The sequence below is a fragment of the Dipodomys spectabilis genome, unplaced genomic scaffold, assembly GCF_019054845.1.
Source record: "Dipodomys spectabilis isolate Male_0828 unplaced genomic scaffold, ASM1905484v1 ptg000032l, whole genome shotgun sequence".
Classification (NCBI taxonomy): domain Eukaryota; kingdom Metazoa; phylum Chordata; class Mammalia; order Rodentia; family Heteromyidae; genus Dipodomys; species Dipodomys spectabilis.
In genome coordinates this window covers 19,183,798-19,197,357 of record NW_024870709.1, presented here as the reverse complement: position 1 = coordinate 19,197,357, position 13,560 = coordinate 19,183,798, and positions in this window count along the sequence as shown.

Below are 13,560 nucleotides of genomic sequence, written 5' to 3'. Positions count from 1 at the left end.
TTGCAGGGAAATGGATGGAGCTAGAAGAAATCATGTTGAGCGAGGTAAGCCAAGAGCAAAGAGACAAACGGTACATGGTCTCCCTGATAAGTGGATGTTAAATCCAAAATGTTAGGTGATACAACAAAATTAACAGGACTTAAGAAACAAAGAACTTCCACTCATCTGGTCGAACCACTACTAAATATCCCCATGCTGCTGATCCCATGTATGGTGTATATGTGTACACTGTTATATGTTATAGACCGTGATAGACAATTTGCTCCAGGAAAGTTAGAATGAACTTGTGACTTTAAATGAGCATCATTATTCCACAATACTGTGAAATTTTGGAAATTATGTAATCACTTAATCACAATTTAAAAAAAAAAGAAACCTCAGGGAAGGTAGGGAGGGAAGGGATAGTAGGGGGAAAACAATGGAGGGGGTAACAATGCTCAATATGAAGTGTACTCATTACCTTACTCATGTAACTGTAACCCTCTGTATAGTATCTTTACAATAAAAAATTTTTAAAAAACATTCATTTTTGTAAGGTCATAAACCTACTTCATTAGTAAGCAATACTTCTTTATACTTGCTTTCTCTACATTTCTTTATCTTCTTACAACCAAATGGCTAATACTTGACACCCAGCTCCAAATATCCACTGTTGTTTAAGAATCTACCATCAGATAGTGCTGTATTTGTCTCTTCTGGCTTCCAAGAACATATTGTTATTTCTTATAATATCCTCCTCCATCTCTTATTTCTAACTAGTTAGATATATGTATCATTTTTAACATTATATAATAAGCAAATTGAGGACAGCTTGTGGTTCCTTTTTCTCCCAGCAGTTAAAATAACTTATTTAAAAGCAAACAAAACAATTTCTGAAAACTTCGTAATCACTTTAGATATTTAGATAGAAAACCGGCAAGATATACAAGTACTGTTAGTGTTCTTAACTTACCACATATGCATGTAATATGTATTTCTTTCATTGTTTGTTGTGCAGGAATTTCAAATTCTATAAAATTTTAGACTCTGGTAAACATAAACAATATTATTAGAACAAAATATTTTTAGCAAAATATTTCTGCTTGAGTTATAGAACTCCATGTTTTCCAGTTTTATGTATTTATCAGAAACACACTTAGCTTTACCGTGTTCATAGCCTGCCTTCTTCCTGGGTTCCAGAGCACTTACAAATCATTCTTCTCAAAGAACTCACGCTACTGCCATGCTTAGCAGCAACTGTAATACCAAAATGTGTCAAAATCTGTCACAGATCTGCTTCATTATTTAGTTAAAACTTAGGGGGAAAAAGATTTTTTTCCTCTCTCTCCAAAGGCATTTCTGTAGAAGAAATTATATACAAACACACAAAACAAAAGAAACTGAATAAGAAAAGAAAATTGACATTTTGATTTGTGGACTCTCCAGTAGGTCTATCATTCATCCAGAAAAATATCGCTATTGTCACTCTTCTCAGGCAGGGAGACTAATTGGTGCAGCTGTGGCAGAACAGTCTTTCTGCAGGGAAAGCCGCCTCGCAAAGAAATAGAACGCGCTAAAGGACTTGCAGGTGTTATGAATTGAGTCTAAAAGATGAGACTTTGTCTGATTAGAGAAGCTAAAAGATGTATAGAACTGTCTTTTTCAACACTGAGTTACTAATATGCTTTTTTGTGTGGATGACAGTTCATTCACTGAGCAAATATTTTTTTGAATTTGTAGGAACCAGCCTGAGCTGAAGAAGCTAACAGAATTCAACATGATGGAAAAGACAAGAGAATCAATATATAGAAAAGATCTCTCTCTCTCTCATTCTCTCTCAGTAAATGGTGACTTATATTCATTTTTATTTTTGTTTTTGGTATATGACTCCCATCTAAGACAATGTATGAACTATGAGAGTGTTAATGATATCTAACATTCATCAAGGTGCAGAGGTGATATCAACTTGCCAAGGCCTTATTGAGTCTCATGATTCCAAGTTTAGTGAAATACTTTTTTGTTGTCATCTTCTATAAATCAGACACCTAAGAATTCAGGAACATTACTATCAGCTTACAATACGCAGTACCTCAGAAAGAATTATAATGTAATGCTTAATGATAATTAGATTTTGCTCAACAATTTGGAAATGAGGGTCAGTAGTGACTGGTTCATAGCTCTCTCTAAGATCATTAATTCTCTAGCACTTACTGCCTGCTGTGCTTGTGATAGAGTAAATCTAGCCACTAGAGCAAGAACACAGACAATGAGATAACAGAGGCTAACAGCTGAGAATTAGTCTCTTCTGCTGTACAAGGGAATTATTTGAGGTATATTGTCAGGGTACTGTCCATGTTTAATATATTGTTCTGTTATTGAGAGACATCTAGGTAGTTTCTAAGTATGGAGTTCTATGATTAATGCTGTGGAACATTCTTACACATGTCTTTTAAGAAGACATATATGTGTTTTTAGTAGACACATACCTAGAACAATGCTTGCTGTATCATGGAATACTCACATATCCTGCTTACTAAGTACGAATATGTATTTCTCTAAACTTGTCACAGTGTTTCACACTCTAGGAACAGTCTAGAGATAGAATAGCAGATGTTCTATCTTTGGTAGGAATAGATACACTCTCTCTTCTAATTTTCTCTATTCTGTTTAATGTATTATAATGTATGTGTCATTCTAATTTGCTTTTTTCTGATAATTAATTAAACTAGGTATAGTTTTCACTTGGAAATACATTATTTTTAATTGCAAAGTGCTCATATATCCATTTTTATTAAAACAGTCTTGTGCTATAAACTTTATTTTCTTCTTTTTGTGTTCATGTTTCCTGTTTCTACAATCTATCAATTAAGTATTAATGGGGTAATATACACTATACTTTTTTTTTTAACACACTAAAACTTTTTAATACCTCCCTGGAGATTAACACCAAGCAATCTTCCAGCTCTTTCTCTACAGTGACAATGGTAGAAAAGCCATTTTCTTATTTTCATCTGATTTGATGACAAGTCACCAACTAAATTTTACAACATACTGAAAAATACAGACTAATAATTCTCACTGCTCCTAAAGCATATGCAATTTTCTTCATTTCCAGATTCTATCCAGATTTGCTTGTTTTTTAGTTTTCATTTTTGCTTCAGTTGCTTCTTTTCCTGATTATCGTTACATTTAAGCAGAGATAACACAGAAAACACAAGTACAAGGCAGGCTAATTATAGAAACTGAGAAATAGAGGGAGAAATAGAGGGTCAGCTGATCATTTGCAGTCCCCAATGTCCTAACTTCCACACTAGCAACTGCACTCCAAGAAACCTTCCTTATTAACCTTCTTCTTTGCATGGTTAGTAAGAAAATGGGAGGAAACAGACACTACCTGATTTACTCATTAACACTGAAAATCAATGCATGAAGGCAATCAGAAAACAAAGCTATTTATTTCCTTAGCAAGAATATTCCCAAGAATAAGTTTAAAATCTTTTGATGTGAATTTATGGGATGCCAGAGGAGCAAACATCAAGATAGTAAAGGAGTAAAAAGTTAGTTTATATGTTTTTCTGAGGTGGCCTTACTAGCACTAATTTTGAGAGATGAATAAGAATCAAAGGGCAGAAAAGAATGTTGTAAAATTTTAATTTTTTGCATTTTCTATTAATACTGCTTATACTTTTTAAATAAAAGCAACATATTTATGTTAGGACACATAAGATATATGAGAAAACATAAATAATTGCTATAATTTGTACTTTTTTTTTTGTTTAGCTCTAGTCATAGTCGCATATTTGCTATGGAGAGATTCAATCAAAAGTAACAACACTGATTAGACTTTCTACTATTTGCCAAGCATTATTCTAAACCTAAACTCCCCAATAATGAGGCTGTAGTCTGGAAGATTTAGACAATATTTTTACCTCTATCTACTTGTAGAAAATCTTTCAGCAATTGGGAGAACAAAAGGCCCTTTCATAAATCTCATTTTTGACAAGAGCTTTTTTTCTAACTTTTATGCTCCATTCAAAAAATGGTACAATATTGATTATAAAATTCTTATGTGACCCTTCAGATTGTTTTATTCTATTGAAAAACTGTCTTTAGTTTGTGTAGTTATTATAGCACTGCAGGAGTCTTCATGGATGCAATTATCCATGCATTGTTACAGAGCAAATGCCGCAAGGGAGAAAATAGCTACATAAAAACAACAGAACCAGATGGATATTTGAAAATAAAACACTTAAGATATATCTAGTTTTTTTTGTGGTTAACAAGTACTCACCAGAAAAAAAATACACAATATAAATAAACTTTTGCAATCGTTCTAGCCTAAGGTAGTTTTGTTGATGGTTGCATTGTTTTTAATTCTCATTTACATTTCTTTAGTTACTTTCAAAAGAAGGAGCCAACACATATTTTCTTGTTGCCTTAGTGGTGAGGGGAAAAATAGTTTATCATTTCCTAGGGCAATGCCAGATGATGGAATAGAGTCAATTCCCAAGAGCCTATGGGAAAATTACTGGTTACAGAAAAATAGTAAATACCACATTGGAGACACTGCGACCTTCAAAATCTAAAATTAGAGCTTAAAATGAGCATGACCTTACAGGCTATCTTACTATTTGGAACAAATGAGAGAAAGTAATGCAGACTCAAGGTGAAAGAAGAGTGAGGCTTCATTCTTTCAAAGCCAGGAGAAAGCAAAGTTAAAGAATCTCATAAAGAGCCAAAGTAATACTGCAGTTAAGTCAATACTGTAATACTGAAACCAGGTCTTTAGAAACCAGGCCCAAGGTTCAGGAGTTCCACTTGAGACTGCCATTTACCACATCTGCCAAATAAAGAGTCATGGCAAATGGCAAAGGAAGAAGGCAGCCATGGGAAGACGGCACTTCATTACATCTTCAGACATCTTCATGGGTAGAGACATGGGCCTCAGGTTAAATAAAAACCATTAGGGACAAGGGGTGAGGAAGGGATACATAGTTAAAAGAGGCCTACTCAGAGTATGGTTTGGTTGATCATTATGTTAGTCTTTGTCTTTGGTCGTCTGGAGGATTGTCTGTCTATAACACTTGGATATTTTCATCAAGATAATAAGAAAATATATTTGCCTGTCTGAGGGGCAGTTTTCCTTTTGTCACATTATACTTACATATGAATCTTGTTCTTGGAGACAGGTAACTGTAAAATAACTGCATTAGGAAATTTCTCATATCAAAGAGCACAGAGGCAGGGGGAATGTTGTGAGGGGATTGAATAGATAGTTTTTAGTGTGTGTGTGTGTAGGAGCATGTGCTTGTACGAGGACTGGAACTCAGAGCCGCATGTTCTCACTTGGCATTCTGCTCACAGATGGTGTTCTCCCATTTGAGCCACACCTCCATTTCCAGCTTTTTGTTGTTTCATTGAGAGAGAGAGAGAGAGAGGAAGGAAGAGATGAAGGAAGAAAGAGAGGAGGGAAGGGAGAAAGGGAGGAAGGAAGGAAGGAAGGAAGGGAGGGAGGGAAGGAAGGAGGGAGGGAGGGAGGGAGGAAGGAAGGAAGGAAGGGAGGAGGAAAGAAACAAGAAGGAAAGCATTTTCAGCTGGCAGGATGCTTAAATGGAAATTTCATGCTCAATCTTATCAACTTTTTAGAAATTAGACTTTTTTCTTTCTTCTTTATTTTTCTTTTATTCCTATTTCAGTCTCCTCAAAATGGCTCTTGAGAATATACCAATGTATGTCTAAAAGACAGTATCTAGATATTCAAGCAAAAGATGATGCTATTTATGGCAACATCAGCTAGACAAACCTCAGGATATTGTTTGTCTGCCAGATGTATCTCAGATTGTAATGATTTAATGAATATATTGAATTTCTAACAGAATTATTTTCATAAAATTTTAATCTTAGTCAATTAAAAAATCTTCCTCTAAGAATATTCAGAGCAAAGTTTAGACATAATGTTTGGTATTATCTGTGGGAAAGAATGCAAAATACATTAATGGCGGAAATGTATAATTACAATCCTTTTGACCTTTTCACATAGCTACTAATTTTAATTTGATGAATATTCATTCATACTTCTATGCATTTCTTATACATATGCATATGCCACCCTAGTTTTGTCTTAAATTACTTGTTTTAATGTAATTGGTGTCATACTGCATGCATGTTTTTATTGATTGGCTTTTTCATGATAATATGTTAATTATTTAGCCACATCACTACTTTGGATCAACTTTATTCTTTTTAATGCTATATAGCATTATATCATGTATATCTATCTCTAGCAACACGCCAATTAGTAGTTGAATATATCTAATGTTATTCTTCATGAACAAGCTTCATTAAGTCTACTTGTCCATTACCTGTGTTACAGATTGGTGCCTAGGGGTCATGAGTTGTTATTATTCAGCTTTAGTGTGGTAAGAAAATTTTTTTCAACGCATATTTTAAATATTTTTGTGATTACAGAAGCTCACTCTTCAAAAGGCTTTGTTAATATATACACCAGCCAGCACCAATACGAAGTATTCCCCAGATTCATATATTATCCACTTTTTCTTACTTTTGGTCTATATAAAAATGAATACTTGTATGTTATTCATTTAATATTATAATATCTATTTTACTCAATATTTATCATTGATTTACTTTAGAAAGAGCTTAGCTTTTTAAAACATTGAGTTACTCAAGCTCCTTAGTATGTGTTTGAAAATGAAACAAGGAAGTTTGTGGAAATTAGTTTGGAAAAAGGGAGAGAAGCGATGAGGGAGAGTGATGGAGAATCCAAGCGAAGTTCATTGTTTAACCCCTTGTACAGCTTATTGATGTGAATAAAAATGTAAAAACTAAAAATCATTACTTTTAACCCGACATTTAAAAATGTTTAACTGGTAGGCTAAAGACATGACTTTTTAAATTTTATTCTGATTTTTGTGATTACAAGTAAAAATATTATCTCATTTATCATTTAGCCATATGGATTATTCCTTAGAACTATCTAGTCTTTGTAATACTTTTGTTGAGTTTATGACTGCATGCTTATTGCTAAGAAGCACTTTCATATATAGAAAATATAGATAACATTTTATACATCTTGCCATACTTATTACTTACTTGCCATATTACTTATTAAAATTTTTACTGATGTCTTTCAATGAGCCTTACAAATCCCCCTTTTAATTTTGCCAGAATCATTTTTAAGTTATATATCATATATTTGGATTTCTGTTTAAGTGCTATTCATCTACTTCCTTCATAAAGTCATAATAATATTTTTGCATGTCCCTGTTTTTATTATTTAATATTTAACTTTGTTATTTGCATCTTTCTCCTTAGGTCAGATACAAATCAGGTTTATTTTTCCTTAAGTAAGGTCTTTTCTCTTATAAGATGTAGTTGAGTGATTAATTTTTATTCATGAATTTCTGAAGGAACTTTATCTATTATATGTCAACTTACCATACTTTCATGCCTATTTCTGATATTTCTGTTTTTGGTCTTTATGTTCGTGTTTTTTTTTTTTTTTGGCATACTGGACATTGGTACCACTTGAGCTATACTTCTAGGCTAGCTTTTGTGTTCATTGTTTATTTTGAAGTTGGAGTCTCATTGAAATTGTTTTTGATTAAAATTGTGATTTTCTTGGGTGGTGCAGATTATGCTAATGTTGATGATAATTATATTCTACCCATTTTGTCTGTCATGTTAGGAGACTAGATAATACATTTTTTTTATTTTAGGAAAAAATACATCCTGTTTAGGTTTAGCATTTTGGCATTTCGTTCTGAATTACTTTTATTAGCTGTGGTTCAGTTTAACTTCAGAAATATTGAGATGTTATTTTGCTCTATTTAGTTTTAGTTTTCTGTAGAAGTGATATACAGAGGGCTTACAGTAAGGTATTTCTTTTTTTTAACAGTTTTACCCTCTCCCTCATTTTCTCCCATTCCCTCCAACTCCCTTCTTCCTTAAGTTGTAAAGTTCATTTCCAACATGGTGTCTAGTGAGTATCCTCACTGTTGCATTCATTCACCCTTTGTCCTCAGTTTCTGTTATTCCCCTTGGGCTGCTGGTGATGGTTCAAGTAGTGATGTCCAAATAGTGGAAAGGTGCTGTGGAATCCTCCTACTTGTGTCTTCTAGTGTCTCCGAACAGTCCCAGACCAACAAGGACTATGGCCAATTTTGCTATAACCATCTACCTTTTGTTCCATACACCAGCACAGTGTCTCTTGCTAGAAAAGAGATCCAAGGACATAAAAAGATTCCTTGGATGGATCTCTTCATAGCAATGAAAGAATTTTTATTGTTTTCCTTGCCCATCATTTTCTCTAGACACTAAAGCATTTTGAGCCTCTGAAAACAAAACATTTTCAGGATTAGGTCAATAACTACAAATTTGTCCCTTTTCCTTCTTCAGTCTCCTTCTCTGCTGTCTTTGGATAAAGGAGTACAGTACAAGATCCATGGAAATAATCCTTCCTAAGTGACTACCTCCTAAGGCTAGCTTTCTCTCGATGTTTCTGCCACTCACCATAGCATCTCACTACAGAAAATAAAAATTTCAGACATGATGAAGAACAAGTTTTCCCTGGGCAATTGGTTTAAGAGTATCCCAGTGGTTGCACTATGCAGGTGAAATCAGATTCATCTAATGCAAGAAACATTGTTTTCCAATCCATGAAGGAATGATTGTAACTGGAAAGTCCTTTTTTTCTCAGATAACAAAAGATAAAAGGTGTGATTTCCTACTTATTCAGTGTGGGGAAACAAGACATAGACTGCTATGTTCTTCCTTTGGTCTTAGAGTCCAAAGCAACTCACCTTCTTCTTCCTATCAGAACTTTCATTTGGTTGTCTTGTGTACCATTTCTTGGATTCCCAATTTTATTTAAAGTCAAGGATAGGAATGTTATGCCCTTAGACCATATAAAGCTCCTCAAAATTTTACCCACCCACGAATCTTGCCTGGACCAGAAATCCTGAATCATGCAATTGCTGTTATTACTATTACTATTATTATTATATTTAAGGAGTTATACAAAGACATTTCAATTCAGCATTTTATAAGTACAGTGCACCTTGATCAATGTCACCCTTTCTACCATCTTCTCATTCCAATCTCACTTATTCAAGTCATTTTAGAAGTTATAATTGGTTAATCATTCATTTGCTGAAAACTATCTGGGAAGAAAAAAGACAAAATAATTACAATGACCAGTTGGACTTTGTTTTCAGCTGAATTCTCATTTCACTCACTTCCTCCCCTCTTCTTTCCCATCTTCATCTTCCTGCTACATTGAATTCTCTGCTAGGATACAAGAATATCAAATATAAATATAACAGCAAGCCAGAGCTTAAGTGCAAATTGTTGTCTCTGAACCAAATCTTCTGTTTAACTATGTACATGGCAACTTTACTTCAGTTCTCTGTGTATGCCACCCAATTAAATTAACTTTTCTTAATATCCCCATTTGACATACAACATATTCATTCATTTATTCATTTTCTTTCTACCTGTCTTTAAGTTCTATGGGTGAGAAATTATATCACTGCTTCATAACTCACTTTCAACTAATGCCTTGCATATGGTAGATGCACAGAATAAAAACTATTAAATTTATTAATGGGCTTATTAAAATTGACACCTGATGTTTATTTCCCTATAAATTCCTATGTTCAGACTATGTAGCTGGTATCTGTTCTTTGTCCTCTTACATTCATGTCTTGGTGATATTATGTTAGCATGTTAATTGTAATAAAATAAAGAAATAAATGTAGACATGTATATATGTGTGTATTTATTGAGATGTATGTAAATATATAGAAACAGTTTGTAAGTTATTATTCACTGTTAATATCCATCTATTTTACCTCTGATTTTACTTTCCTTTAAATACTATACTTAGTATAATAGCTAAGTACAGGCAAATATTTACATGATGAAACATCTGATACCTTGCATGATTTAAACTTTTACCCTACTTTTCTGTCACATATAAATGAATAATATAAATACTGAACTGTGAAGGTTTGCTTCCCCTTCACAATTTTTCAAAATATTACCCCATTATCTTCTTGCATGGAGTTTTAAAATTGAGGAGCTCAATGGCTCTGCTTCTGTTGTAATTTTACCACAAAGTATGACATTGTCATAAAATATTATAACCCATAAAATTTCATATATTTTCTAGTTTACTGATTTTTGTTTTATGCGAAACTGCATACATAATTTTAAATGCATTATATTTTGAAAAAGAGGTCATTTCTAACTATTGAGTATAAAGGTCACACATATCAATTATGACATTTAGATCACTTTCTCTGTTTGAATTATATACTTCTTTCAGAAAAGGTTTTCGTTTAATTCCTAGTGATTATGAAATGTCTAATTTTATTCTCTTACATTCTATTAGTTGGGTTTTGTTGTTGTTGTTGTTACTGCTGTTGCTGCTGCTGCTACTGATGCTGTTGTTTTTTCAGTCCTAGGGCTTGAACTCAGGGTCTTTTCGTGCTCAAGGCTATACTCTACCATTTGAGCCACAGTACCACTTCTGGCTTTTCTGAGTAGTTTAGTGGAGATAAGAGTCTCGTGGGGAACTTTTCTGCAGTTGGCTTGGAACCAAGATCCTCAGATCTTAGCCTCTTGAGGTTTACAGGTATGAGCCACTGACACTTGGCTTCTATTAGTTTTTCTACATATAATTTAGGCTTGTAATTGTATTATTCATATAGATTTTTAAATGATAGGTATATTCATTGATTTATATTCAATAAAATGATATAAATAAATGTGTGTCATTGTTACTGTACTATAATCTCTGTTATCTGATAATAAAAGTGCTACATTTATGTATGCTTTGTTGGGTTTCATCACAATTGCTTCATCTTTTTAATTCTATTACCAACTTAAACACCTAGTTTTAGATAGGGCTAACAGGTATATACCCAGTTATCTTCTCTATCAAGAATTGTATTTTGCAATAGAGATATTTCTACCATTGACTTTGTTACTCTCACTATATTTGCTTTACAAATGCATTATCTTCTTTTAACTCTTTGAACATGTCCATGTTTGTGTGTATGTGTGTGTACAAACACACATATATGGATGAGTTTATTTTCTTCAAAATCTCCTTTTATGTTATAATAGCTGACATCCTTCTAAGATTTTAAAACTCTCATTCATTATGACGTTTCTCTCTTCAAATGTTTAAGGTGATGTTTGGGTTCAACATGCATGTTCCTATGATTGTGAGAGTAGGAACAACATAAAGGAAGCTTAACAACAAGTTCTAGGTATTGGGACATTTCATTGTTCACTAAGTTGCCACACTTAAGGCCTGAAAAGCCCCCTTTCCTTTTCAACCCTTGTCTTTCTTTTCAATTTTGTATACTAGAAATGACCCCAGTACTGTGCACAAATCAATTTAAGAAAGAGAATAGGATGAAAGGTCTTCTGGGATGACTCTTTCAGTTAATCATTGTATCTGAACAGGAAGCACCAGAAGCTATACTCCTCTTCATAAAAATGTTAGATGATCTTGTTCCACTTGCATTAAATCATGTTTTTCATTATCTAAACATGCCTTAAAATTTTACCATTGATACCTAATATATAAATATTTTAAAATTAAAAAAATGTTTTAAAACACATAGAATGATTCTTTTCAGAAGAGAGCAGTAGATACCTGTCATTCTTTAATTAATCCACCCCTAAAGGCTATGGTATAAAAATAGATTATTTATATGTCCTCATTCAATAAACACTACTTACAGAGTCAGAGATTTCAAAGGCAAGATGTCAGAAAAGTTGGATATGAATCTCTGTGTTTGTACCCCACAAGTGCTAACTTTGCGCAAAATCCCAGGTATGGGTGAACTTGTTTGAAGTGCCGGAAGGACAATGCACCTGAGCCCAGCTTTAAACAGGCCATTCTGGGCCCAACTGAAAGACCCCCACCTCCCTTGACCTAGTGACATTTTCATTAACCTCTTCCTCCTTGCTCAGACCTCCTATAAAAAACCAGCTCCTGTCCCAACTCTCAGGCACAACCTCCAAACCCGAGGGAAGGTCTGTGTCCCTCACTGTTCCTCAATTAACAGTCCTTGCCTTGCTCCTTTTCCATTCTCCTCCATTTTCCCAACATATGGTACCGAAACCCGGGAGAGGAAAAAGTGCCAGGAGTAACTGGGTCCCCTCAGCTGCCTCCTGGCCACCTCTCACTAGCCTTTTTCCTTCTCTTTCCAAGGCCTTTCTCCATCGGGAGCACAGAGCCCTCTGAGCTTACTTTGAGCTAAACAGCCACCTCAAAGACTTCTTGCCCTTTACCTACTAAGCGGTGCATGCCTCATGGACGACCACGCTGCTGTGGCTTGAAGTATTATTGGTGCCCTGAATAAACCCAGAAAAGGCCTTATCTGTCCCCCTATTCTCTCTCCTGGACCCTGTCCCTGAACTCGTCTCCAGGCAGGAGGCTCTTCGCTATCTGACCGACTCCACCCACTACCTAAAAGCTTCAGGACAGGTAACCAGTCCTGTCCCTGGCAGGGGCACCCCAACACCGACCTTGGGACTCCAGGAGTCCCTTCCTATCTGGAGGGGGGATCCCATAGGCTTCAAGAGTCTCTCCCTTCCTGACCCCGATACCTTTTAATTAGGACCTTTGGGGATGCCCTCTCCTAATTATTGGGAGCCACCTGTCTGCCTTCCCAAAGCACCATCAACGCCTGGTGCAGCGGGACAGGCTCTGTAGTCCTACCAAATTTTCAAATTGTCTTCCAGACAACTCACTGGCTTGCCCAGGGTCTAATCTTAAGATTCCAGGTTGACTAATTTACAGTAAAACAAACAAACAAAACCTCACTTGTTTGTCTACTGAAATATGATCTCACTACCATGGCCACCATTGGCCTAAATTCGGAACCTTCAATTTCACTTTTACTGATTTAAACAATTCTCCAACGAAACGGACGGAGTCCATTGTCCCCTAACCTAAGCCCTCCTCTACCTCTGCTCCAGAAAACCCTCCCTCTGCTTATCCTAGTCTGTCCACCAAGTCCTTCTCTGACCTCCTCTCCAGAGGCCCCCCGCTCTGCTCTCCTGCCTTGCTCACCAAGCCCTTCTCCGCCATGAGCCTCCCAACCACCTCCTCCATTTCCCCAACACTAATTAATTACACCTTGCATCTATGAATCTGTTTCTACAAGCAATGTTGAACACTTTCATAGACTATGTGTCTCTGTAGAAGTATAAATCACTTTTTGTTTACATTTCAGAATCATCAAATACTGGATTCAGAAGGAAATGTAATTATATAGTCTAATCTTTAATTTTCTAGTGGAGAAAATGAGTTACAGCTATAATATGTGGTTTACTTAGAGTTCAGTGGATAAGGCAGAGCCAAAATTTATCCTTCAAATAGTTTACTTTCTTATTTTTCTGTCCCTAGTGACTTTGAATATTGTTCTTTTCATAAAAATGAGTTTAAGAATTGTCGAAGAGTGATGAGATGATCTCTGGGTTAATAAATGTTTCTGGTTATTTATTAAACTATAATTCTGGATTAGGCTCATTTTCCCC